This window comes from Hyperolius riggenbachi, chromosome 5, assembly GCF_040937935.1.
Source record: "Hyperolius riggenbachi isolate aHypRig1 chromosome 5, aHypRig1.pri, whole genome shotgun sequence".
NCBI lineage: Eukaryota > Metazoa > Chordata > Amphibia > Anura > Hyperoliidae > Hyperolius > Hyperolius riggenbachi.
This window is the reverse complement of record NC_090650.1, coordinates 35,927,472-35,955,461: the sequence shown is the minus strand read 5'-3', so window position 1 is coordinate 35,955,461 and position 27,990 is coordinate 35,927,472. Positions and strand designations below refer to the sequence as shown.

Below are 27,990 nucleotides of genomic sequence, written 5' to 3'. Positions count from 1 at the left end.
CTCACTGATAAGTAATTACAGCCATAAAATACTTTCCTGTCACTAAATGGATTCCTGGAGCAGGAAAGAGATAAAAAGGGTCAATAATTAATAGATTTGAGCTCTGGCATGCTTCAATGAAGGTGTTATTGAGCAGAGACAATGAAACAGTAAAAACTTAAAAAGTTGATTAAAATATAAAATGAAACTGTGGGATATCTAAAAAGTCATTTTTAGGAGAAGGAGGATAGATACAATTGTTTTTCTCATGAGTTTATTTTCACCTTGGATGTCAAAGACATTGTCAATTTACCATACACCATTCAATTTTCATATAAATTGGTCAGAAAAATCTAACATTCCAAAGGCTGGAGAGTGACGGATGTGTTTTGGAAGTGGATTCCAGAGGACGGGTGAGGCACATGAGAAATCTTGCATATGTGATTGCAAAGAGGTGATTCTAGACCTTTTAGTCTATTTTTTTCTTAGTTGGGGGTGCATATTTTGTCCTTACCTTATTAAGATGCCTACGTAGCACCTTGATACCCCCTCATTGTATGAGCCTTTTGGAGTTCTACTATGTCGGGAAAGATGCCTTCTTCATTTGCATTGGGATGAATAAAAACAGGAAATTCAATCAGATTTCTTGAATGAATGAAAAAAAAAAAAAGCTTTAAATTTTTCTGTACAACCGATTGTTTTTATCCAATTGTCCTATAATTACAATGACAAATGTAACGTGAGGAAACAAAATGTTTTAAGCTACAATCTAAAGAAATAGGAAAGAAACAAGAGGTGGGGTAATATACAAAATGTGCACCTAGAGGCAGTGATTTTAGGTAATATTTAGAAAGAGTACAACTTGGCCAGAGGTTGAAAGGGAATGGCCTAAGTTAGAGCATATGCTTGTCAGTTGTGAGGAAGCACTTAAAGGAATCATCAGCCAAATCAAACAAAATCCGTTTTACTTACCTGGGGATTTCTCCAGCCCCTTGCAGCTGACTGCCCCATGCTGACAGCTCAGCTCTCCGCCACTGGCCCGTGGCACTGCACGGTGCAGAGGATGACCTCGAGGTAGTTCTGTGCCTGCGCAGTACGCCACGGACAACGTGGCCATGATTGACAGCGGCGTTTCATGCAGGCGCAGTAAGGACGACCTCGAGGTCAGCCTCTGCACCATAGGTGGAGCCCGGGACAGCGGCGGAGAGCGGAGCAGTCAGCGTGGGACAGTCGGCTGCAAGGGGCTGGAGAAAGCCCCAGGTAAGTAAAGCGGATTTTGTTTGATTAAAACCAGGAAAAAATCATGCCGCCAGAACGCCAGCAGCAGCCCCTGCTCTTACTCACCTCCCTGGGCTCCAGTGCTGCAATTTTCCCTCTGTCCTCCGGGTGGCGATGTAACACTTTGGTGAGATCAATGATGGCGATCTCACCAGAATGATTCAAAGCCTCCGAGGACAGGAAGGAGAACGGCTATCAACGTCTGGATCCCTCGGGAGGTGAGTAAAAACGCTCGCTGCGCGCTATACTCTGCATAGAGCTCCTGGTGGCTAGCTCAAGCATAGCACGGGATTAACGCCAGTAAGGTTAAAAGAGAGGGAGATTTTGCTACTCCATCTCCTTTACAAGGTATTTCCTCATCAATGTTAAAAGCTGTGTAAGTTGGTATTGAGCAGGAGGTGGAGCCCCATACCAACAGGCTCTGCCTTTATAGCCACACAACCTGCCTGATTGGGGTTGAAGGGTGTTAAAGTGAACCCGAGTTAGAAATAAACAATTGTATTTATCCTTCTAATCCTAAAAATGACATTCTTTTAGATATCCCTTGGTTTTTTATATTTAAACATTTATAAACTAGACTAAATGTTTTGTTGTCTCTGCTAAGTGGCAGCCTATTAAGTGTCCCTAAATGAAAATGTATAAACTATTGATCTTTTTCTATCTCTCCACTGCTCTTAGAAGTTGTATTCTGCCTGAAAAACTTTTATGGCTGTTATTTGCTTATCAGTGATGTTTACTATATTCTTGACAAGCTGCCAACAAGACAGAAGCTGTCACTTCCATATATTGCCTTGGGTGCACTTTAAAAGCTGTGTCAGTTGGTATTGAGTAGGAGGGGGAGCCCCATACCTACAGGCACCGCCTTTATGGCCACACAACCTGCCTGATTGGCGTTGGAGGGTGTTAACTAAAACAATTTTTTTTCCCAAACTGTCCATGTATGATCTTAAAGGGGCTCTATGGCGAACAATTGTAAAATTAAAAATACGTGCAAACAAACAAATAAGAGTAAAATGAGCCATAAATTGCTTTTCTCCTATGTTGCTGTCACTTACAGTAGGTAGTAGAAATCTGACAGAAGTAAAAGGTTTTGGACTAGTCCATCTCTTCATAGGGGATTCTCACCAATGCTTTTATTCTTTATAAAGATATTCCCTAAAAAGGATTTGAACAATGATGCTGGCCAGCGTCCCTGCTTGCTACACAGTTTTTTGGCAGTTGGACAGAGCAACTGCCATTCACTAAGTGCTTTTGAAAAGAAATAAATCACTGAGAATCCCCTATGAACAGATGGACTAGTCCAAAACCTGTCGCTTCTGTCATATTTCTACTAACTTCTGTAACTGACAGCAACATAGGAGAAAAGTAATTAATGGCTCATTTTACTCTGGACAAAATGTCCTTCTTATTTGTATATGTTTGCACATATTTTACATTTTACAATTTTTCACCGTAGTGCCCCTTTAAAGAGACTCCGTAACAAAAATTGCATCCTGTTTTTTATCATCCTACAAGTTCCAAAAGCTATTCTAATGTGTTTTGGCTTACTGCAGCATTTTCTGCTATCACAGTCTCTGTAATAAATCAATGTATCTTTCCCTTGTCAGACTTGTCAGCCTGTGTCTGTTCTTCAGTGTTGTGGTTCTGCTATGAATTCCCCCTTCCAGGCCCCTCTATGCACACTGCCTGTGTATTATTTAGATTAGAGCAGCTTCTCTCTTCTCTCTTATCTTTTACAAGCTGGATAAATCGTCCTCTGACCTGGCTGGGCTTTCACATACTGAAGAATTACAGACAAGGGCAAAGCTGTTTGCAGGAGAAAAAGGAGCAGCCTGAAACTTCAGTGCATGAGAACTGCAGGGTGAAAGAAACACACAAATGATCTCTTGAGATTCAAAAGGAAGGCTGTATACAGCCTGCTTGTGTATGGTTGTATTTTCTATGTGTGGACATACAGTACATCAATCTACTTCCTGTTTTGGTGGCCATTTTGTTTGTTTATAAACAAACTTTTTAAAACTGTTTTTAACCACTTTTAATGCGGCGAGGAGTGGCGAAATTGTGACAGAGGGTAATAGGAGATGTCCCCTAACGCACTGGTATGTTTACTTTTGTGCGATTTTAACAATACAGATTCTCTTTAAGGTGGCCATACACTTATAGATTTGCAGCAAATTTGACCATCAGATAGATTTCTGTCAGATGACTGTCAAGTAGAATCTGACAGGAATCTATCTGATGTGTGCCACACACTAGGAACAGATTTCCAATAGATTTCAGAATGAAATCTATTGGAAATCTATATAAATGCATTATTGGACCATTAGATCCAATGCAACTCTATGGGCCATCGCTCTGACGACCTAGATTTTCCATCCTGTCAGATAGATCAAATGCATCAAAATCAGCCACAAATAGGGTTGCCACCCAGCCGGTATCTGCCCGGCCCAGCCGTAAAATCAATTAAAAAGCCGCTGCCGGAAAAATGTTTTTACCGGCAATGTATCTGCCCGGTAATTTGGACAGACTGTTCCAACTTCCACAAGTGCAGAGGGGGAGACGCTGAAGATGCGGTAGAATTCTCTTCTGCACAAATGTCACATTTTCCCTGTCACGGAGCAGAGACTAGACCCGCCCTCCTCTCCTCACAGATCAGGAGTTTGGCCAATAGCAGCAGCAGCAGCTTAGGACTAGCCAATGCTGTTGCTGTTGTGGCTCCAAATGTCCAATAAGAAGTGGAGGGAGGGGCAGCATTTCAAAGAAGCCCGCGCAGTTCTGCACTACAGAAATCATGTGCACTGCAGAGAAGTCAGCTGGGATCACCTCTGCCCTGCACTGCTTGCAGTAGAGATGGGAAGTTCGGATCTTTTCAATGATCCGGATGATTCGAATCGGATCATTGAAGAGATCCGGATCTTTGATCCGAATCTCGGATCATTTTACTACCGGAAGCATTCGGGGTGAAATGAACAGCAGGACAGGTCTGTGGACAGGAGACGGGGAGGGAGTGGACACACAGAGAAGGGGAGAAGATGGACAGAGGGCAGGGAGTGGACAGAGAAGGGAGGAGGGACGAGCAGAGAGCAGAAATGTTTGCACACAATACCCACATGCTGCAATCATATGCTTTACATATATTTCACCTATATGTTCATCTGTACACTTTGAAAGAAAAGGTCGCACAGTGAAAGAAAGCATTCCCAGAAGATAAGTGCAGCTGTTTACTGCCCAGTGCAGGAGGATTATATTGCCTTTCAATCACAGTGCCTGCAAAGTTACTGAGCTGTGCCAAAAGCTTCCAATGTGGTCACTGTGCAGCACTACGGAACAGCCAGCCTATAATGGGCAGCACATTGCAGCCAGTATGTGTGCTCTACACATATCTGGCAGTGGCACCGATGTCCCCTCTCTCTTATCTACCTGTCTCCCTGCAAGGCTGGCTCCCATCCAACAGAGCGATCCCTGCTTCCAGGACCCCGCTGCCCGCTGAGAGGGGGCGTGTCGCTCCTGGCCCCGCCCCTTTTGCGATCCGAATCGTTCATTTTGATGATTCGGATGATCGACTCATAAAATAGATTCAGATCAAAGATCCGAATCGTTCATGATCCGGACAACACTAGCTTGCAGTTCTCTCACATGAGGACAGAGAGTGAGCTGTGGGAGTGAATGCAGATTCAGGAGGGCCCTCCCCTCTCCCCTCCTCCTTCATGCCCGGGCAGGACTTCTGAATGGAGACTTCACAGTCCCTGCTGTGATCTGGCCTGGCTCAATGTGCTGCTGTCACTCTGGAGTAGAGAGAGCCTGGAAGTAGGTAAAGTCCTTCAAAGTGCTGGTGCTTTCATTAACAGCAGCTGATAAGCTTTGCCGGTTTTTTTTTATAGCTTTTCAGGGTGAGATTATGTGTTGTTGCATGGAGGAGAGTGCTTGTTATCAGCATTGTGGTCCTGTTGTAAAGGGAACCCCTGCAGTGAGCTAATTTGAGAATGGGATACACATCAATCAAGTGTTCCAATGTCTCTGGCACAAACTTGTTTTATCACTAATGCTGGGAATACACGGTTCGTTTTTGCCTTCGTTTAAACCTTCGATTCGTTCGGTAAACGAATCGAGTGTTGAAAACGTATGTGAAAATAGTCATAATCTCCTTATAGTTTCGATTAATAGACCCCAAAAACGAACGACTAGTGATCGAACATGTTTGATATTATCTCTCTTTATCCATCTAATCGAGCCATTGGTAGGCTTGATTTCGATCCATTTCGTCCGATCGCTCCGTGCGGAAAATTACCGTCGATCCCCCGCGGGTAGGGAACACGTCGCTAGCGGCGTTCAAGTGCCCAACGACCGACACAATAGAGCGGCACACATTACCTGCTCCGCCGGCGCGACTCCAGTCCCCCGGTCACCGCTGCTAGTATGCACTTTTGGCCCTTTTTTCCTGTCCTGTTGGGAGGTATGCTTTAAAAATGGTGCAGGTGCCAGTTGCCATAGCACCAGCGCTGCTCTCTTATGGCGCCTCCCCCGCGTAGTGTGGCTCCCAATCCCCACTGCCTCTCTTTATACTTCAGGCGACCAGATAGAGGCAGAGCAGGGCGCACACTATGTGCAGGACGTGGACACTTCAAATGTGGAAGTGACGTAATTGGTCACTTTCTGCATGTGAAGTGCACTAGGTCCAGGTGGGTAGTGTGCACCCTACTCTGCCTCTCTCTGGTCGCTGCTGATCTGAGGTATGAATCTGATGGTTACATGTGCACGCCGCAGGTAACCATATCCCACGACAGTGAATCCAGCACCTGCATAGCCTTGTCATGGACGGTCCTCAGAAGAGCTCACAACCTATTCCCTACCCAGGGGCGTAGGAATAGGCCCTGCAGCCTCTGCGCCCGTGGGGGGGCCCGGCCCCCCCCTGGGGCCCGCTTGGGGCCGTTTTGTGGGTGCTGGAGGGGTGGCAGCATGAGGGGAAAGCCTTGCCCACAGTCGGCGGGGAGAGGGGTAGTTCCCCCCTCTCCCTCACCTCGGGGCTCTCCCCTCTGTGCTCCCCTCCAGCTCGTAAGTGTCTGTGGGGCTGTGGTGGGCAGCGAGCGGCGGGCAGATACATACCTGCTTCCGTGCGTTCCATCGGAGACTTCTCCCTCTAGCGGCTGACGTCACTTGGTGACGTCAGCCGCTAGAGGGAGAAGTCTCCGATGGAACGCACGGAAGCAGGTATGTATCTGCCCGCCGCTCGCTGCCCACCACAGCCCCACAGACACTTACGAGCTGGAGGGGAGCACAGAGGGGAGAGCCCCGAGGTGAGGGAGAGGGGGGAACTACCCCTCTCCCCGCCGACTGTGGGCAAGGCTTTCCCCTCATGCTGCCACCCCTCCAGCACCCACAAAACTCCGAGCGGGCCCCAGGGGGGGGGGGGGCTTTGCATATTACGATTTTCTGGTGTCTGCTGCCCACATTACGATTTTCTGGTGTCTGCTGCCCTCATTACGATTTTCTGGTGTCTGCTGCCCACATTACGATTTTCAGGTGTCTGCTGCCCACATTACGATTTTCAGGTGTCTGCTGCCCTCATTACGATTTTCAGGTGTCTGCTGCCCTCATTACGATTTTCAGGTGTCTGCTGCCCACATTACGATTTTCAGGTGTCTGCTGCCCACATTACGATTTTCAGGTGTCTGCTGCCCTCATTACGATTTTCAGGTGTCTGCTGCCCTCATTACGATTTTCTGGTGTCTGCTGCCCACATTGTGATTTTCAGGTGTCTGCTGCCCACATTACGATTTTCTGGTGTCTGCTGCCCTCATTACGATTTTCTGGTGTCTGCTGCCCTCATTACGATTTTCAGGTGTCTGCTGCCCTCATTACGATTTTCAGGTGTCTGCTGCCCTCATTACGATTTTCAGGTGTCTGCTGCCCTCATTACGATTTTCAGGTGTCTGCTGCCCACATTACGATTTTCAGGTGTCTGCTGCCCACATTGCGATTTTCAGGTGTCTGCTGCCCTCATTACGATTTTCAGGTGTCTGCTGCCCACATTACGATTTTCAGGTGTCTGCTGCCCTCATTACGATTTTCAGGTGTCTGCTGCCCTCATTACGATTTTCAGGTGTCTGCTGCCCACATTACGATTTTCAGGTGTCTGCTGCCCACATTACGATTTTCAGGTGTCTGCTGCCCTCATTACGATTTTCAGGTGTCTGCTGCCCTCATTACGATTTTCTGGTGTCTGCTGCCCACATTGTGATTTTCAGGTGTCTGCTGCCCACATTACGATTTTCTGGTGTCTGCTGCCCTCATTACGATTTTCTGGTGTCTGCTGCCCTCATTACGATTTTCTGGTGTCTGCTGCCCACATTACGATTTTCAGGTGTCTGCTGCCCACATTACGATTTTCAGGTGTCTGCTGCCCTCATTACGATTTTCAGGTGTCTGCTGCCCTCATTACGATTTTCAGGTGTCTGCTGCCCACATTGCGATTTTCAGGTGTCTGCTGCCCACATTGCGATTTTCTGGTGTCTGCTGCCCACATTACGATTTTCTGGTGTCTGCTGCCCTCATTACGATTTTCTGGTGTCTGCTGCCCTCATTACGATTTTCTGGTGTCTGCTGCCCACATTACGATTTTCAGGTGTCTGCTGCCCACATTACGATTTTCAGGTGTCTGCTGCCCTCATTACGATTTTCAGGTGTCTGCTGCCCTCATTACGATTTTCAGGTGTCTGCTGCCCACATTGTGATTTTCAGGTGTCTGCTGCCCACATTACGATTTTCTGGTGTCTGCTGCCCTCATTACGATTTTCTGGTGTCTGCTGCCCTCATTACGATTTTCTGGTGTCTGCTGCTCACATTACGATTTTCAGGTGTCTGCTGCCCACATTACGATTTTCAGGTGTCTGCTGCCCACATTACGATTTTCAGGTGTCTGCTGCCCTCATTACGATTTTCAGGTGTCTGCTGCCCACATTGTGATTTTCAGGTGTCTGCTGCCCACATTATGATTTTCTGGTGTCTGCTGCCCTCATTACGATTTTCTGGTGTCTGCTGCCCTCATTACGATTTTCTGGTGTCTGCTGCCCACATTACGATTTTCAGGTGTCTGCTGCCCACATTACGATTTTCAGGTGTCTGCTGCCCACATTACGATTTTCAGGTGTCTGCTGCCCTCATTACGATTTTCAGGTGTCTGCTGCCCTCATTACGATTTTCAGGTGTCTGCTGCCCACATTACGATTTTCAGGTGTCTGCTGCCCACATTGCGATTTTCAGGTGTCTGCTGCCCACATTGCGATTTTCAGGTGTCTGCTGCCCACATTGCGATTTTCAGGTGTCTGCTGCCCACATTACGATTTTCTGGTGTATGCTGCCCACATTAGGATTTTCTGGTGACTGCTGCCCACATTGCGATTTTCTGGTGACTGCTGCCCACATTGCGATTTTCTGGTGTCTGCTGCCCACATTGCGATTTTCTGGTGACTGCTGCCCACATTAGGATTTTCTGGTGTCTGCTGCCCACATTACGACATTCTGGTGACTGACTGCTGCCCACATTAGGATTTTCTGATGACTGCTGCCCACATTACGATATTCTGGTGACTGCTGCCCACATTAGGATTTTCTGGTGACTGATGCCCACATTGCAATTTTCTGGTGACTGCTGCCCACATGGCGATTTTCTGGTGACTGCTGCCCACATTGCGATTTTCTGGCCCACATTACGATTTTCTGGTGAACACTGCCCACGTTACGATTGTCTGGTGAATGCTGTCCACGTTACGATTTTCTGGTGAACGCTGCCCACATTACGATTTTCTGGCCCACATTACGATTTTCTGGTGAACACTGCCCAAGTTACGATTGTCTGGTGAATGCTGTCCATGTTACAATTTTCTGGTGAACTCTGCCCACATTACGATTTTCTGTCCCACATTACGATATTCTGGTGAACGCTGCCCACATTACGATTGTCTGGTAAATGCTGCCCACGTTACAATTTTCTGGTGACTGCTGCTCACGTTACTATTTTCTGGTGACTGGTGCCCACATTACGATTTTCTGGTGAACTCTGCCCACATTATGATTTTCTAAAGGCCCACATTACGATTTTCTGGTGAACTCTGCCCACATTACGATTTTCTGGCCCACATTACGATTGTCTGGTAAAATGCTGCCCACTTTACAATTAATTTACAGTGAAACGCTGCCCCATTACGATTATTTGGCACCTATGGGGGGGGGCCCCATCCAAATATTCGCAGGGGGGCCCAGTGATTTCTAGTTACGCCCCTGTCCCTACCATTGTCATAGTCTGATGTCCTACCAAATTATGTATTTATATAGCACTGACATCTGCTCAAAATCCGTATGTGAGCTCCAAATCGGGAGGTGGTAGGGGGCTGAGCATGTGGGCCTCAGGCTTAAACTTATCTGGTGGACCCTTAGTGTCCCAGTCCGACCCTGGGCAGGAGGGGTGGGGGAAGCGGCCGGAGCGAAGCTTCAACTCACCTTCCTCGATCCCCGCACAGCAGCCTCTATCTTCATCCTGTCCCGGCATCTTTTGCGATGGTAACAGTGCCCCCTGTGATGACGTAACAGCATGTCATCACAGGGGGAGCTCTTACCAATGCAACAGATGCCGGGACAGGATGAAGATAGAGGCTGTGTGTGGGGAATGAGGAAGGTGAGTTGAAACTTTGCTCTTCCCGCTTCCCCCGCCCCTGTGTAAATAAACAATTTTTTTTTTTATGTGTAACAGCCTGCCGCCCACGATCGCAAGCAGGCAGGCTAATCTCGGAACTCCACTCCATCATTCAGCGTCCTCCCCCAGGACTTGATGCTTGAAATGTTATTATTGGGTGTATTTATACTTACCTGGGGGCTTTTTCCAGCCCCATGAGGTGTGTGGGCTTGCTTGCAGCCTCTCTGTTCACTTGATATTCTCGCCTCCCCCGGTAATCTGGACAATCACGGCCAGCCATGTGCTTCTGCATATACACGACCCGGCCGCTACTGCACAGGAGCAGAATGCTCTCCGCTGCGGGAGCACTACAGGGGTAGACGCATGACACAGAAGAGCGAGGCCAGCCAGATATTACTGGGGGAGCATATCAAGTGAATGAAGCAGCTGGCTAGGGAACCCAGGCACCTCATGGGGCTGGAGGAAGCTCCCCGGGTAAATATAAATACACCCATTAAAGGGAACCTAAACTGAGATGTATATGGATGTTTCCTTTTAAACAATACCAGTTGCCTGGCAACCCTGCTGATCTCTTTGGCTGCAGTAGTGGCTGAATCACACGCCTGAAACAAGCATGCAGCTAATCCAGTCTGACTTCAGTCAGAGCACCTGATCTGCATGCTTGTTCAGGGGCTGTGGCTAGAAGTATTAGAGACACAGGATCAGCAGGAGAGTCAGGCAACTGGTATTATTTTAAAAGGAAAAAGCCATTTCCTTCTTAGTGTAGGTACCCTTTAATGCTGCCTCTAAGAGACCCAGATCTAGCCTAATGCTAGGTACATACTATACCATTTTCTGACTGATTTACTGTCAGACTGACTATTTTTTTCCATAGAAATAAACAGAAAATCAATCAGAAAATCGATCGGACCTGTTGGAAATAGTCAGAAAATTGTATAGTGTGTACCTAGCATTAAAGGTCAACTGACCTGAGAGAGGGATAAGGAGGCTGCCATATTGATTTCCTTTTAAACAAAGCCAGTTGCCTGGCTCTCCAGCTAAGCTTTCTGGCATTAGTATGTTTGCATCAAACACCTGAAACAAGCATGCAGCTAATCTTGTCAGACTTTTAGTCAGAAAAATCTGATCTGCATGCTTGTTCAGGGGCTATAGCTAGAGGCAGAGGATCAGCAGGACAGCCAGGAAATGTGCATTTGTAAATAAATTATGGCAGCCTCCATATCCCTCTCAGGTCAGTTGTCCTTTAAAAAGTCCGCGACAAACCACTCCCACTTTTAGACCACACCCCTCAGGCCACACCCACAGGCCGGTATTTTTTTACCCTAAAGGTGGCAACCCTAGCCACAAATCGATTGATAGATTTGAAAGAATCGATTTCTGATTGATCAATTATATAGAATCGATCAATCGATGGCTGAAATCGACCAGTGTATGGGAAAAACCTGATCTCTGGGCATCATACCACATGCCTGCAGCACATGAATTTAATAAATAGTGTGAGGGGTCTGCTGCACACCAAGCACTGCAGTCTCCGGCCAGGCAGAGGTAAATGTGCAAGCGCCGCCCTTCCCTTTTTACTTATTCATTTCCGTGGCGTTCCTCGTGTCTGCTGATGTGCAGAAATCCAGTCTCCGCACATCACAGCCGATCGCTGCTCTGCCTCCAGGCTGGTGATCGCGGCTGCATGAAGCCAAGCAAATGTAAATTGCAGTCCCTCAGCATATTAAATCAGGCCGTATGTGTGCTTTCTAAATTAATTTCCTGCTCCCAAAGCACATAAATCATAGCTTTTAATGTAAGATCATGTCTTAAATGCATGCACAATGCCTCGAAAAACAAGCATATGCATTAGAAAGTACAAAGGCGTGAAAAGGCTCTTAAAGGGACACTGAGGCGAAAAAATCTTACGCTATAATTCATTGTATGCATAGTACGGATAATTAATAGTACATTAGTAGCAAAGAAAAGAGTCACATATTTTAATTTTCAGTTATATAGCTTTTTTTCATAACATTGTATCATTCTCTAATATTTGCACTTTAAACGCTACACTCTGCATTTTAAACTATGAATCAGAGCAGAGCTAACAACCCTTTGAACATATCTGCAGTAAAACCTTATCTGAAGTTATCGTTCACTGTTTCTTTGATATATATATATATGCTTCAGAAAATAGCATTTCTTTCTGATTAAATTAGTCAGAGAGCTCAGAGAAGATTTTTTTGCATAGATAACAATTGATGTTTCCTAACTCTTCCTGTACTGGACATGAGTCCAGTACACTACTGTATACTGGATATGTTATATTTCTTAGCTGTACTACACATACAATTCATTATATCATAAGTTTATTTTCACTTCAGATTGCTTTTAAAGTGGTCTGAAACTCTGACATAGCATTCAATAAAAATGTGTTTTCCTACTTTTTATTACTCACAGTTATCATATTTGCTTTTGTGCACACCTAATATTGTCTGTTTACAAATTACAAGTTTCCAAAGTGTAGTTTTTCTTGCCCTGAAAGCTGGCATTGCATTTTATTCTTTTTCAATTATGACTGCTTTTTATTATATATTAAAATCTTCTAATGAACTATTCTGAACACTGTGTGTGACGGTTTCTCAGAGAGTGTTTGTTTACATTCCAGTGTTGATACATTGGTGTTTAACAAGTAGAAAGATACTGTTATCTCCAGTTTGGATGCAGATTTGAAGCTGAATAGCAGGAGAAAGTGCTTTGTTTAACCAATTCAGTGATGTTCTGCTAGAATTTTTTTCTGGGATAGTAGCTTTCAAGCTGTGAGGAATCTTTTAGAGCAAAGTAGAAATGCTGACTTTCAGACCACTACTAAGAGACTCTGAAGTCTCAAATTTGGGTTTTTATTTTAAAAAATCTCTTTAACGTCAATGCCCTAACTAAAACGCTGCATCTCTGCGGCTGCACACTAACTAAATCCCCCCAAACTCCCCGGGGCACATTGCGGGGATCGCTTCAGTGAAGAGGTCTTTTGGCTGCAGCTTTGCCTCTCCACGCGTCCATCAGCGCGGATCGCCGCCTCCGCCCGCCCATCTCAGTCTTCTTTCACTGAGAGGGGCCGGGGAGAGGCGGAGATACGTGCGGATTGAACCGCATGGAGGCAGAGCTACAGCTACAGCTGAAAGCTCTGCCTCCTCCAGCAGCAAAATACACAACCAAGAAAGATGTGAATGTTTGCTGGGGAGTTTGGGGGGATTTAGTTAGTGTTCAGCTGCGGGGATGCAGCGTTTTAGTTAGGGCAATGATGTTAAAGAGATTTTTTATATAAAAACCTGAATTTTATGAGACTTCAGAGTCTCTTTAAAGCCCATGCTAGATGTAAAACTGGACTAAGGCTGCTTTCACAGTGGGACTTTAAAGTCCCACGTTACAGCAGCCTGTAACGCAGCCCAACTCACAGTAATGAAAAATCAATGGGCTGTTCACAGTGCACACGTTGCATAGGAGTATAACGCTGCACGTTAAATGAAAGTGCAGCGTGCTGTGCGTAATACTCGTATTTGGCTGCGTTAGCCTGTTTGCACATGCTTAGTAATGTTTATTTGTTTGTTTTAAAATGTGCCGCATGCGCCGTTTTCTTTCGATCCGTATGTGTCAAAAAGTACGCATCACGTACGCATCAAGAGACGCATAACGCAGTGCAATGTAATGCCCAACTTCAAAGCTAACATGCGTTGCATTAGGGGCACGTTATGCAACCTTAACGTCGCATCAAACCCAACGTCCAAGTGTGAAAGAGCCCTTAATACATTCTAATAGCAATCAGGATGATAAGTGAACATAAAAACCACTTAAGCCCAACTGGACGAACATTCTCGTCCAGTTGGGCAGTGTGCACTCCCGCAGGCCGCACGTGCTCCCGTGCGCGCTCCTGCCACCGGCCGTTAGCCCAGCAATTAATGAAAGGGATTATAAATCCCTTTCATTGATCGAAGCCCCCCGCAAAAAAGCCAACAGCGCCTCATCAGACGCTGCGGTTTTTCTGAGTTTCAAAAAGTTCTCCGTCTTTATTCTTCTTCCTGGAAGCGTACCATCACGCTTCCAGGACTTTTTCACTGTGGCCATCTTGTGTCCAAATAGTAAAACTACACACACCTCCATTTTTTTAATAAATACATTTTTTTTACATTTATAATTAGCTGTTTACCTCCCACACCAAAAATTACCCACATACAATTTTTTATACAAAAAAACAAAACATAAATAGTTACCCAAGGGTCTGAACTTTTTCAATATGCATGTCAAAGGAGTATATTGATATATTTTTTTTAATTATGGGTTGTAAATGGTGATGGTGGACGCAAATTGAAAAAATGCACCTTTATTTCCATATAAAATATCGGCGCCATAAATTGTGATAGGGACGTAATTTAAATGGTGTAATAAGCGGGACAAATGGGCAAATATTATACATGGGTTTTAATTACAGTAGCATGTATTAATTTCAAACTATAAAAATTAATACTAAGAGATGGACGGGACCTTGGGAACTTACTAGGGTGGTTTTAGTCCCCCAGCTCCCAGGTTGACCTACTCCACGCGGAAAGTTACTGAGTGGAAAAAATGGAAAAATGGACAATACATGTAGATATTATTATGACCTATATGTTATGTGATTTGTTTGAATCTATGTAAAAAGTATCTTGAATGCATATCTTTGTTTGTTTTAAAGATACTATGCTTTATTTTTATGAAGCTGTTAACCAATCTTTTGAAAACCCCAATAAAAACCTATTGAAACTAATTTCAAACTATAATGGCCAAAAACTGAGAGATAATGATATTTTCCCATTTCTTTCTTAATATTCCTGTTAAAATGGATTTATAATAAAATTCTTAGCAAAATGTATCACCCAAAGAAAGCTTAATTGGTGGCGGAAAAAACAAGATATAGATCAATTCATTGTGATTAGTAGTGATAAAGTTATTGGAAAATGAATGGGAGGTGAAAGTTGCTCAGATGCAAAAAAATAAACAACCCTTCGGGCTTAAGTGGTTAATATTACCAAAGTGGTGGACAAAATACCTATGTCAAGCTTCAAACGTGATTTTCATCATGTATTGTATTTATAAAGCTCCAACATAGCACTGCGCTGCACAATAGATAAATGTGGTTAACATTCAAGGTAGGACATAAAAAGAACTCACAACAAAAAACAAGATCATGCAAATGTAGTTACTGGGAGATGTAGTTACATTAATGGACTACATCTTTTGGCATGCACTGGGGCGGGTGGGGGCATGCAACATTGCCATGGCTGCTTTAAACTGCGGTTCTGCGGCACACTAAACAAGATGGGGGTGTGCGTAAAAACGGAGTTCAGAACAATATGAATTTTAATAATAAGCACAGGCAACACATTTCGTGAGTGTGCACCCACTTCCTCAGGCCAAATAAAGCTCCAGAGTTGCATCAAAGCCAGGTACGGAGCACCTGCTTTTCACCCTCCTTTGGGAGGGTGGTACGTTGGTACCTAGTGGCTTTGCCATAGATAGGAGATTTTGTTTTTTCTCCCAATAGTGCAACCGCATCCAGCTCCAGCCAGATACCCGAGTGAAATCCGGTTTATAGTTCTCCACCTGCTCTTGACAGTTGGTTGCCACTTGTACAACCTTCCTTTGTGAGTGCCCTAATACTTTTTGTCTTCCATCACTCTTCTTGTGACATACTGCACCATTTCGGCTCCCGTTGTCTCTGTGTTCTTTTTTTGGGTGTTTGGTCACCCCACCTTGCAATGAATTGATAGGTAGTGATGGGCCGAACATCAAATTTAAGATTTGCGAACGGCGAATGTGAATTTCCGCAAAAGTTCTCAAATTTGCCGAATCTGTGAATTGCCATAAACTTCAATGGGCAGACAATTTCTAAAACCTACAGGGACTGTTTCTGGCCACAAAAGTGATGGAAGGTTGTTTCAAGGGGCATGACACATGGATGCCGGAGGGGAATCCATGGCAAAACTCCCACCAACAATTACGTACTTGGCGCAGAGTCGTGTTTTAATCGCTAAAGGGCAGAAATCACATTACATTCCTAAATTATTGGAATGAAGTGCTGGCGTGTGTACACATCCATCAGGTAACGTGAGGGTTACGCCTGCTTCACACTTAACGCACTGCAGTCCGCGAACAACCGCAAAGACCTTTAATGATTATGTCATTTAAATCTTTGTTTTCACTAGTTGACACCTCCAGGACATAAATGTTAGCCCTCTCAGCAGCAATCTTTGTGTAGTGGTGTGTAGTAGCCACCGTGCTATGCTTGTGCGCACAATCGTGGGAGTGCAGGTGATCGCAGTTTTCCAGCCTTTATGGTCTTGCTGAGGTAGTTCCAGTGACAGTTAAGTGACCAAAAAACACTGATTCTGCACTGAGGCCTTATACAGGGGGTAGTAGTGGATACAAGATGCCAGTAGTGGTGTGAAGGATTGTTGGGTTATGGTCGGTGCACTACAAGGACCAGCAGACCGGCCTCCAACAGATAACTTGTGCACTGGCCACAGAAGAGCAATACAATATCAAGAAAAACCATAAAATGTACCAGCCCTAAAAAAGGCTTAGCTGTTCAAGACAATGTGGTAGAGCAAGAATCTGCACTGAGAGCACAGAACACAGGCCTACCTAACTCCTTTCCTGTCAGCAACACACTGTCCCTTATATGCCTAGCACAGAAGCCAAACACAGACTGGAAAATGGCTTCTGTGCTGGCTTTCTGATAGGTGGTGAAGGGCGGTCCAAATGGGAGGGATAGCTGATTGGCTGCCATGTGTCTGCTGACTTGGGATGAGGGGTCAAATTTTGGCTCCATTATAATGTACTAGCCAACCCGCGTCGTAGCATACGCCGCATCTATCTATCTAATAGAGTATGTGCCTCAACCTTGAAGCAAGAAGAAGTAGGCTGTCCATGAGAAAATGTATGCGTGCTCAAACACCAAGTTTAACCCTAGCAAGTCTGGCTTTGCAAATCCGGCCTAATTGGCTATTCATGAGGCAATGCTCATGCAAATATGCATTTGCTTTCGCATGCCAAACTATGCAGGGTCAAAAAATCCAATACTGCAAAGTGCTCTCTCGCTGCCTGGGAACCACAGCGGCACCCCGGAGTGGGAGGCTGGGTGGCGCAGCCGCGCCCCCCCCAAGCATGGCCAGCGCTGGGGAGAGCCATCCGCACCCACCTCCTAATATTAAAAACAGCCACTTACCTTAACGTCCATTGGGTTGTGCTACATGCGCATTAATTTTCTCATGGAAAGCATTTTGTGCAGTTTGTATCCTTTGGAGGCAGGTGGTGGATGGCTTGCTCCGGTGGTGTGAACCCAGGAGTGAGTGCGCCTGCCCCCCCCTCTGGAGTGCTGTATGTGAGCCAGCCCTGAGCTCTAAAGCTCGGGGTGACCCATGCTTCTCTCCTTTCTCATGTGGTGCCCCCAAATTAATGCGCATGTAGCAGAACGCAATGGACGTTAAGGTAAGTGCCTGTTTTTAATATTGGGAGGTGGGTGCAGACGGCTCTCCCCGGTGCTGGCCACACTTGGGGGGGGGGGGTCGTCCACGCCACCCAGCATCCCCCTCCGGGGTGCCGCTTAGTGTTGGGCGAACAGTGTTCGCCACTGTTCGGGGTTCTGCAGAACATCACCCTGTTCGGGTGATGTTCGCGTTCGGCCGAACACCTGATGGTGTTCGGCCTTTTAAGTTCGGGTTCGCCCCGAACTTCTAATGGCCGCCGAACAGGGCCGAACAGGGCCCCTGTTCGGCCGAATACTGCCCCCCTATGGGGTCGCAGGCATAAGGGGGGAGCATGCCCCGATCGTGGGGGGGGGGTCGGAAATTCCCCCCACCCCCTCCGCTAGCGCTCCCCCCTCTGCCCGCTTCCCCATTCAAAAGTTTAAGCAAAGTACCTGTAGTGGATGGCCTGGCAGTGGGCGGCACTGTGGAGTGAGGAGGAGGAGTCCGGAGAGTGACAAGTTGAGGGAGGCCGGGCAGCGGGCGTGAGGTCAGAGAAAGGGCGGAAGTACCACAAGGGTACTTCCGCTGAACCGCCCGCTGCCCGGCCTCCCTCAACTCGTCACTCTCCGGACTCCTCCTCCTCACTCCACAGTGCCGCCCACTGCCAGGCCATCCACTACAGGTACTTTGCTTAAACTTTTGAATGGGGAAGCGGGCAGAGGGGGGAGCGCTAGCGGAGGGGGTGGGGGGAATTTCCGACCCCCCCCCCCCGCGATCGGGGCATGCTCCCCCCTTATGCCTGCGACCCCATATGGCCCCCAAAAGCTGGATGTTCGGAAAGTTCGGGGTTCGGCCCGAACATGCCGAACATCTCGGCCATGTTCGGCGAACTTTCCCGAACCCGAACATCCAGGTGTTCGCCCATCACTAGTGCCGCTGTGGTTTCCAGACAGTGAGAGAGCCTGGGACCCTGCGGTCCCCCCAGTTGTATAAAAAGGGGGCATTGGGAATCCTCCCCGTGGCACTCCTGGAGGCCTGGAGCACACCAAAAACTGCTAGCAGATCCGCAAAATGCTAGCAGATTTTGAAACGCTTTTTCTTATTTTTCTGTAGCATTTCACCTAGCATTTTGCGGTTTTGTAAAGCGTTTTTGGTGTAGTAGATTTCATATATTGTTACAGTAAAGCTGTTACTGAACAGCTTCTGTAACAAAAACACCTGCAAAACCGCTCTGAACTGCCGTTTTTCAGAGCGGTTTGCGTTTTTTCTATACTTTACATTGGAGGCAGAAACGCCTCCGCAATCCAAAAAATGCCTCACCTCGGGAGTATGCGTTTCAGCAAAACGCCTCCCGTTCTGTTGTGCACCAGCCCATTGAAATACATTACCCAAGCGTATCCGCAGCCGCAAGTGGATCGTAAAATGCTGCCGAACCGCTCTGGTGTGCACTAAGCCGGATAGTGCTAATGTAGCATGTAGCAGGGTGACTGCTTTGTGGTATTGGTTTGTGCATGCATTTGCATGAGCATTGCCTCATGAATAGCCAATTAGGCCAGATTTGCAATGTCAGACTTGCTAGGGTAAGGCCTCTTTTCCATGGACTGTGAATAGGCAGTGAAATGGCTCTCAAACTCTCACAACTGCTCACTGCTGCCTGGTAACTGCTCACTGCTGCCTGGTAACTGCTTGCTGCTGCCTGGTAACTGCTTGCTGCTGCCTGGTAACTGCTTGCTGCTGCCTGGTATCTGCTCACTGCTGCCTGGTAACTGCTTGTTGCTGCCTGGTAACTGCTTGTTGCTGCCTGGTATCTGCTCACTGCTGCCTGGTAACTGCTTGCTGCTGCCTGGTAACTGCTTGTTGCTGCCTGGTATCTGCTCACTGCTGCCTGGTAACTGCCTGCTGCTGCCTGGTAACTGCTTGTTGCTGCCTGGTATCTGCTCACTGCTGACTGATAACTGCTTGCTGCTGCCTGGTAACTGCTTGTTGCTGCCTGGTATCTGCTCACTGCTGCCTGGTAACTGCTTGCTGAGCACACAGCTCAACAGTCCGTGGAAAAGAGGCCTTAAACTTGGTGTTTGAGCACGCATAAATTTTCTCATGCAAAGTACTTCTTCTTCTTGTTTGAAGGTTGAGGCACTTAGTCTATTATATATATAGATAGGGGGCAAATCGAACACTTCATGTATTTGCTTGAGGGGGTGAACGCGAACACCCCTTTGTCGCCGCAAACTATTTGCCTGGCAGAACAGTTTGGCCCATCTCTATTGATAGGTAAACTGAAAGAAAGAGAGAAAGAAAGAGATACGAAAAGAAAATAATGTGAATAGATCTGATCAAATTCCAGAGTTCTAACAGAGTTAGCAAGCTGAAGCAGTGACAGAACACTGTGCTGCGAGTGTGGAGTGTTCCAGAACATGAAGGCGCAAGTGTTCCGGAACACGGGGAGTCTGTTTACAAGATAATAACTGAAGCTGAGTGAAAGAGGTGACTTAAATGGTTTTTTATTAAAAGGATAGTATTCAGCAACACAACATGTATTTATAATTATACAGCAGCCAATGAATAATTACTTGGTCTACTTCACCCTCCAGTAGCTGTTTGTGAGCGTAAGCTTAGCTGCAATACACAGAGACAAAGACGTTTGATGAAGCAAAAAGCATATTCAGCAGGCAAAGAAAAAAAAATGGATGTTGCATAATGTCGTCTATAATCTTCGTGATGTAAAAAACGTACACGACACAACCGCAACACTTTTAATTATAATACATACATCAGAGTCTGGCATGATGGGAACGATACAGACTCTTTGGGTTTTTGTGTCGTCTAGGGTTAGGCTCGGTTCACACCTGCATTAAAAAATGGTTAGTTCGTGGATTGGAATAGAGCGGATACGGCACAAACGGAACGGATGTGAATGGATCCAATGTAAATCTATGGATTCAATCACTTCCATTCAAATGGATCCGTGCCACACGATCCGCTGAATGGACCACAAGTTTGCTGCAGCACCAATTTTTCCAGACCACTGAGCCCAGCGGACTGGAAAACGGAAGCTTTAACGCTGCAATTGGGGCATTAAGAGAATGGAACATTTCTTCAAACTAGTGAAGGAACAAACCCTTAAGGGGCAAAATCCACGGTGGTGGTGATCTGAGGAATGTGGGGACGTGGGGGTCTTGGGGGGATGTGGGGACATTCCACTGGGGGTGGGGGTCTGGTGGGATGTTGGGACATTCATCTAGGGGTGGAGGTCTGGGGGGGATGTGGGGACATTCACCTGGGGGTGGGGGTCTGGGGGGAGGTGGGGACATTCCACTGGGGTTGGGGGTCTGGTGGGATGTGGGGACTGGGGACGCTAAACTTCTGAGTGGGCGGGTGGGAGAGGGAGAGAGGGAGGGAGGGTTTCCTACGCAGGCTTCGGTTTCTTCCCTTTGCATCTCATGTTGCATCATGTGACTACCATGCTTCCTGGTGACACAAGGGCATGAGACGGAAGCCTGTGTAAGAAACGGTACCTCTCTCCCTTATTCCGCAATGCTGTACAGAGTAAGAAACAAACATGGGGCATATAATTATACAGACAAAGGTGAACACAAAATATAGACATTGGTACATAATACAGAATTGGTATATGTAACAAGATAAGCAAAATGTATAGCAAATTCCAAATCACCAAAGTGTGACAGAGTCCTGCCTTTGCGAGCTTACAATCTAAAGGTATATGGATGGAGGAAACAAGAGGTGGGAAGATATACAATATGTTGACCTAAAGGCAATGTGTTTATAGGTTTTTGTAACGATTCGTGTCAGCAAGAACAGATGTTTCTGATTATTGGGGATCTGCAGTATCACCAATAATACAGATGTTATACCTGATTATGTGATGATCTGCAGAATCACCAATAATACAAGTATAGCAAACACACAAGGGGCTGATAAGAATGTAGGTGTTTGGTGAATGTAGGAGCGGGTGACTTTCAGACAATACTGCAGCCAGGAATCACTTGAAGAACAGGTGAACCCGGCTGAACTATAGCGGAAGCACACTAGATGAACAGATACTATACTGAAGTATCAGAGTTAATCTCCTGAGGAGCAGGTGATTAACACAGTACTGCAGCCGGTGGACACCTGAGGTGCAGGTGTAACAAACTGTACTGCACTAGAACTTCACCTGAGGAGCAGGTGCAAGCTACAGATCCCTCACCAGTGGCTATGCCCACCGGTGAGGATAGAGAGGTCAGACTAGCCGAGTAAGCAACAACCGGACAGATGAGGTACAAAGACAGGAGACTGATTCAGTGTCAATATCAGGCAGAGTCGGCAACTTGAATCAGATAGGCAGAAGTACAATAACGTAAAGAGTAAGGGATAGTCAGGAATAGCCAGAGTCATACACAGATAATAATACAATATACAATCCTATTCTTAGGTGTGAAGTCCTTGGTTTCAACACCTGGAACTAGTCTAAGGTCTGAGCGCTAACACATAAGTATTCACAACAGCAGACAACTTGCAACTGACCAGCAAGTCTATATATAGTCAGAGCGCTGCCCAGCTCCGCCCCAGACACTCAGCCAATCTGGAGTCCGGCTGGAGTCAGCTGATCGGCCCGATCAGCTGACTCCCCTTCTGCTAGCATAAAGGTCCTGTCTCCTGGCGCGTAGCTCTCCGCCTATGTGCAAAGGAAGGACCAGGCATGTCAGCATCATGAAGCCGCGTGGCAGACGCCGCCGGCTGATATGCGGATACCGCCACCATACCGCCTGTCTTTGCGGCGGCGTCTCCACAATCTATTACAGTTTTATTTGGTAAGGAGCAAAACTCGGCCAGAGGTTGAAGGGGATTGGCTTAGATCATGGGTGGGCAAACTTTTCTGGTTTAAAGGTGTTGAATTAAGGGGCAAGTTGGGGGGGAGGGGAGAGTTCAATAGGGTGGGGGCAGCTCTTGATAAGTTCCGTAGGTGTGCACAGGAGTGAGAAATGTTTGGAACAGAGGGGGTGATGGTCATTGGAGGTCCGAAAGGGGGCAGGCAATGTATATCTGTAGACGAGCTTTGAGATGTAGGTTGAGCAAGTCTTGTGCACAGGTTTGTGGGCCATGCACAGAAACTGATCCTGCAGTGTATAGGGAACAAGTGTAGGGCAGAGGGGAGACGTGGAAGCAAAACAGGTAAGTCTGCATTAATGACTGAAGGAGGCAGGGCCGGTTTAAGGGGCTCTGGGGCAAACTGAATCGGGGGCCCCCTGCCCAAACCGCAGCTCCCTCCCCCTGCACATGGCAGTTACTTCTCCTCTCTGCTCCCCAGGGCCCCTGTGTGACAGGCCGCAGCAGTAATTGTTCATCTGTCCTGGCGGGTGGCGGCGTCACAGTCCAGACACTCTTTCTACGTTGTCCTCTTCCTTCTCTATGACCCGGTGCATGTTATGCGTAAACACGCGAGATGTCATAGAGAAGGAAAAGGACTGCATGGAAATAGTGCCTGGACTGTGCCGCTGCCACCCACCAGGAGGTGAATAATTACTGTTGCGGTTTGTCACGCAAGGACACCAAGGAGCAGTGCGATCGGGCGAGCAGGCAGAATTCAGCAGGGTCGGTGGCACGGGGCCCCTGCAGAGGTCGGGGCCCTGGGGCAATTTCCCCCTTTTGCCTCTATGGCAGCGCCGGCCCTGGAAGGGGAGGGGATGCTCTTTAAGGAGAGAGGTTCAGGGCATTGCAATAGTCAAGGTGGGCGATGATTAGGGAGTGACTGAGAAGTTTGGTATTGTCCAGGGTCAAGAAGGAGTGGATTTTGGAGATGTTGTGAAGGTGGAAATGGCAAGTCCTAGTGACATTTTGGATGTGGGGGCTGAAGAAGAGAGCAGATTCCATGGTGATTCCCATTGAGCGGACCTAGGAGGTATGGCGGATGGAAGTGCTGTGGGGCGGAAAAATCAGGAGCTCAGTTTTATCCAATCTAAGCGTCAGGAACTGGGCTGACATCTAGGAGGAGAAAGTCAAGAGGCAGGAGGAGATCTTGTGTATGGTGGAGAAGATGGGATAAGGGGTATGGAGGTATAAGTAGTTTGTATGCTCCTGTGATGCCATGGGAGTCCCTTCTGTTGTGTTGCTGTCAGCCCCGGAAAGTCAACTTCTTTGACACCGTTTCCCCGCCAACCCTGTGACGTCATGCACATGCCCCTCCGTTAGCCCTCCATGCCCCCCCACCCCACCCACATAGCATAGCAGAATGCCCAGCGATGTTGCCCAAGGGGATCGGGTCCTGATCCCCAACAGGCGGCATCAGTTGTTAGGTGTGTGCACACCTTTAGAGGTGATCTCTTGCATGCATATAAAATAATGTAATTACTGAAATCAAGTATCACCCCCAAAAGCCTTATTTGTGGCTAAAAAGAAAAACAAGTAATATCATTTAGGTGTAATAAGTAGTGATAAAGTTATTGATGAATGAATGGGAGGAGCACTGATTGGGGAAAATTGCTTCCACCCTTAAGGTAAAAACAACCCACAGGCTGAAGTGGTTAAAACCTGTATGAGAAACACAGCATTTCATTACATGAGGTAGTTTTGGTGGTGTCATCTTGACAACCTCTGCTAATTTAGGAGGGAAAAAAATAAAAAATTACATTTTATAGGCGTAATCAGAACAACTGTCATTCCTACAAAGGAAGGTAAAAAAAAAATCTAAACAATTGTTGAAGCTGAAAGGAATCCCGGCCGGGCTGTCATCGTCCTCTGTTGAATGCTCCTCACTCATTTGTGTCAAGCTGTCACATTTTTTATGCCTTTATCACTTTGAGTGACACCGCAAATTAAACTTCATCGCGTGATTGGGATGTGAGGTCTGTGAAAAAAAAAACATGTTCTGCTAGTTGTTGAATAAATGAATACATTACCCAGCCTGATCATTCTAACAGGTTATAATTATATTGTATTTTAAGAAAAAGACTTCACTAAGGCATAAAGCAGTTGATGTATCAAAGCCTAACTTTAGGCAGAAATGTTCCCTCTCGGTGGCGTGCGTCTCGGCTCAGCACTGATTGGCCCTCTGGGTTTTCGGCACCAGAGCTGTTCGCACCGACCAATGCAATAAATGTCAGAAAAATAAGTAACAATTACTGTAGTTTCAGCACAGTGCTACTTGTCTTAAAGGAAACCCAAAGTGAGAGTGATATGGACTGGAGGCTGCCACAGGGGCGCCTCTAGCCATTTTGTCACTCCAGGCGAGAAAATCTGTGGCGCCCCCCACCCCTATGGAGCCCTTCCATGAAAATAATTGTAGTGCTGCAACATTTCACCAAGAAATAATCATAATTCGGCAGCGTTTCATCAGAAAATTTGCAATGTGGGCAGTGTTTCACCAGAAAATACACGTAATGTAAGGCTGCAGAAGGTAGCCTATGTGCTGTGGGCCAGTGAACTGAAGCGGCGTCTATTTGACGCCGCAAGCCTGTTCACCACCTGGGGACACAACATCTGGCGGGGGGTGACCGATGTCCCCCCTGCACAGCACTTATGCCCGCCTGGTCGGCCTGGCACCCTCTACAATGGGTCAGAAGGAGGCACAAAGGGAGACAGAAGGAGTCACAGAGGGACTAAAGGAGGCACACAGGGACAGAAGGAGGCACATGGAGACAGAAGGAGGCACAAAGGGATACAGAAGGAGGCACAGGAGGACAAAAGGAGGTAGAGTGGGACTAAAGGAGGAACAGCGGGGCAGAGGTAGCACAAGGGGACAAATAAAGGCAAAGGGGACAGAAGGGGGATCAGGGGGACAGAAGGAGGCACAAAGGGCACAAAAGGAGGCAGAGATGGCACAAAGAGGGAAAGAAGGATGCACAAGGCACAGAGGTGTCAGCTGCCTGCAACTTACGCTAAGTTGATTCAGCAGAAGCAAGTAATAGAACAGCCACAGGGGTGTGGCTTCATCTTGGGTGGGGCTTAATTTGGGGGTGGGGCTTAATTCTGCAACGTGGCGCCCCCCAGGACCAATGGCACTCCAGGTAATGGCCTGTACTGCCTATGCCTATGCCCTGGGCTGCCATATTGATTTCTTATAAACAAAAGAAGTTGGCTGTCTGTCCTCCTGATCCTCTGCCTCTAATACTTTAAGCCATATACCCTGAACAAGCATGCAGATGAAGTCCTCTGTAGAGATGGCCCGAACTGTTCTGCCGATGAATAGTTCACGGCGAACATAGGGTGTTTGCGTTCACCCCTTCAGGCAAACACATGGCATGTTAGATTCGCCCCCTATACATTATAATGGAGCCAAACTTTGACCCCTTTCCCCAGAGTCAGCAGACACATGGCAGCCAATCAGCTATCTCTCCCACCTGGACCGCCCCCCGCCTATCAGAAAACCAGCACAGCAGTCATTTTGCCATCTGTGTTTGGCTTCTGTGCTATGCAGATCAGGCAGAGTGTGTTGCTGACAGGGAGAGCGTTAGGTAGGCCTGTGTTCTGTGTCCTCAGTGCAGATTCTTGCCGCTACCACTGTGTCCTGAACAGCAAAGCCCGTCTTAGGGCTGGTACATTGTTTTTCTTGTTATTGCTGCTCTGTTTCCAGTGCACAAATTAGCTATTGGAGACCAGTCTGCACTGCTGGTCCAAGTAGTGCACCGACCACAACCCAATACGCCTTCACTACCACTACTGGCATCTAGTATCCACTACTGCCCCTTTTATAAGGCCTCGGTGCATAATCAGTGGGTTTTTTTGGTCACTTAACTGTCAATGAACTACCTCAACCTGACCATAGAGACTGGAGAACCGCGATCGCCTGCACTCCCACAAATGTGTGCACAAGCATGGCGGCCACTACACACCACTACACAAAGACTGCTGCAGAGAGGACTAACATTTATGTCCTGGAGGTGTCAACTAGCAAAAACAATGATTTGCTCACCTGACATTGTCACTAAAGCTCTTTGCGGTTGTTTGTGGTGTGTTAAACAAGGTGTTTCATCTGTTAGTGTGAACCAGGTCTATCTCCTACACTACCTGATGAACATGGATGCACGTCGGACGTTTTAGAGCACGTAATTGCATACATTTGGGAATACAACTCCGGCATGCAACATTTCAGGTGTTAGGCCCCTCAAAACACGTTTGCACATAGCCTCCCACCGCTACGTGCAAACTCTGCGTAGCAGGATGAATGTTCGCCTGGCTTAGTGCTACTTCCACCCTGCAGCTCACAGCCAGCCCCTTGCTTTCCTGGTGTCCTAGGCAATACCCTTTTTGGCCTTGTCTGAAATCTGGCCATAGGCGGTACTTGGCAGAAAGGGCAGTACAAAAAGGTGAGGGGAATCACAAAGTGTAAATCAAGCTCTGATTGGTCTTTTTATGTGATGTATGGCTTTGCTGACCAATAGAGATGTCATGAACCCGCAGATTTTGGTTCGCGAACTTGCAAAAAAGTTTGTGAACTGGCAAACATCACGAACCGCAATAGACTTCAATGGGGAGGCGAACTTTCAAAACTACAAACACTTATTCTGGCCACAAAAGTAATGGAAAAGATATTTCAAGGGGTCTAATACCTGGAGGGGGGCATGGCGGAGTGGGATACACGCCAAAAGTCCCGGGGAAAATTATTTTGACGCACAGCAGGGTTATAATCCCTAAAGGGCAGAAATCACATTGCATTTCCTCAGATAGTTATCCCATTGCAGTTTGTGCTTTTTCATCATGTGCCTTTGTAAGGTAGTTGTCCCTACGCGAGTCTTGGTCTTTCCACGGCTCAATTTTCAGTGGCAGAGAGTACAGATGGCATTGCTCTTATCTGAGGCAAACACGCTAAAAATTTTCCACACCACTGAGCTCTGGGATGATGGCACTTTGGTGATGGCTGCCGACGGAGTGTTAAGTGGGGTGCCACGTGCCTTCTTCTGAACACTGTACTTTGGTCGAGGGCTGCACAAAATCACAACAGTACGACCTCGAACAGACCTGCCAAGTGGCTCTGCCTCTGCCTGTTGTTTTGTCCATATTGGAGTGGATGAAGTGAAAGGTATGCACTGACTTGACTATAGTCGGTGTGACTGTGCAGTCACACAGTTGCAGTGAAAGGTATACAGTGACTTCTATATAAAACAGTGTGCGGTCACACAGATGCAGTGAAAGGTATACAGGGACTGCTATATAAAACAGTGTGCGGTCACACAGATGCAGTGAAAGGTATACAGGGACTGCTATATAAAACAGCGTGCGGTCACACAGATGCAGTGAAATGTATGCAGTGACTGCTATATAAAACAGTGTGCGGTCACACAGGTGCAGTGAAATGTATGCAGTGACTGCTATATAAAACAGCGTGCGGTCACACAAGTGCAGTGAAAGGTATACAGTGACTGCTATATAAAACAGCGTGCGGTCACACAGATGCAGTAAAATGTATGCAGTGACTGCTATATAAAACAGTGTGCGGTCACACAGGTGCAGTGAAAGGTATACAGTGACTGCTATATAAAACAGTGTGCAGTCACACAGATGCAGTGAAAGGTATACAGTGACTGCTATATAAAACAGCGTGCGGTCACACAGATGCAGTGAAATGTA

The 27,990-nt window shown here is 46.8% G+C and overlaps 1 long non-coding RNA gene across 2 annotated transcripts in view; it reads right to left on the bottom strand.

Moving 5' to 3' along the window:
• Window positions 1-27,990, bottom strand: part of LOC137519587 (uncharacterized) — a 91,857-nt gene that overhangs the window by 41,705 nt on the left and 22,162 nt on the right. The window contains exons 1-2 of one of the 2 annotated variants that reach the window (XR_011021021.1): window positions 3,753-3,860; window positions 494-577 (exon numbers count right to left, since the gene is read on the bottom strand). This is a non-coding gene — a long non-coding RNA (uncharacterized lncRNA). Of the gene's footprint in view, window positions 1-493; window positions 625-3,752; window positions 3,861-27,990 lie in introns of those variants that run through there. The other variant, XR_011021020.1, reaches the window with a different exon arrangement.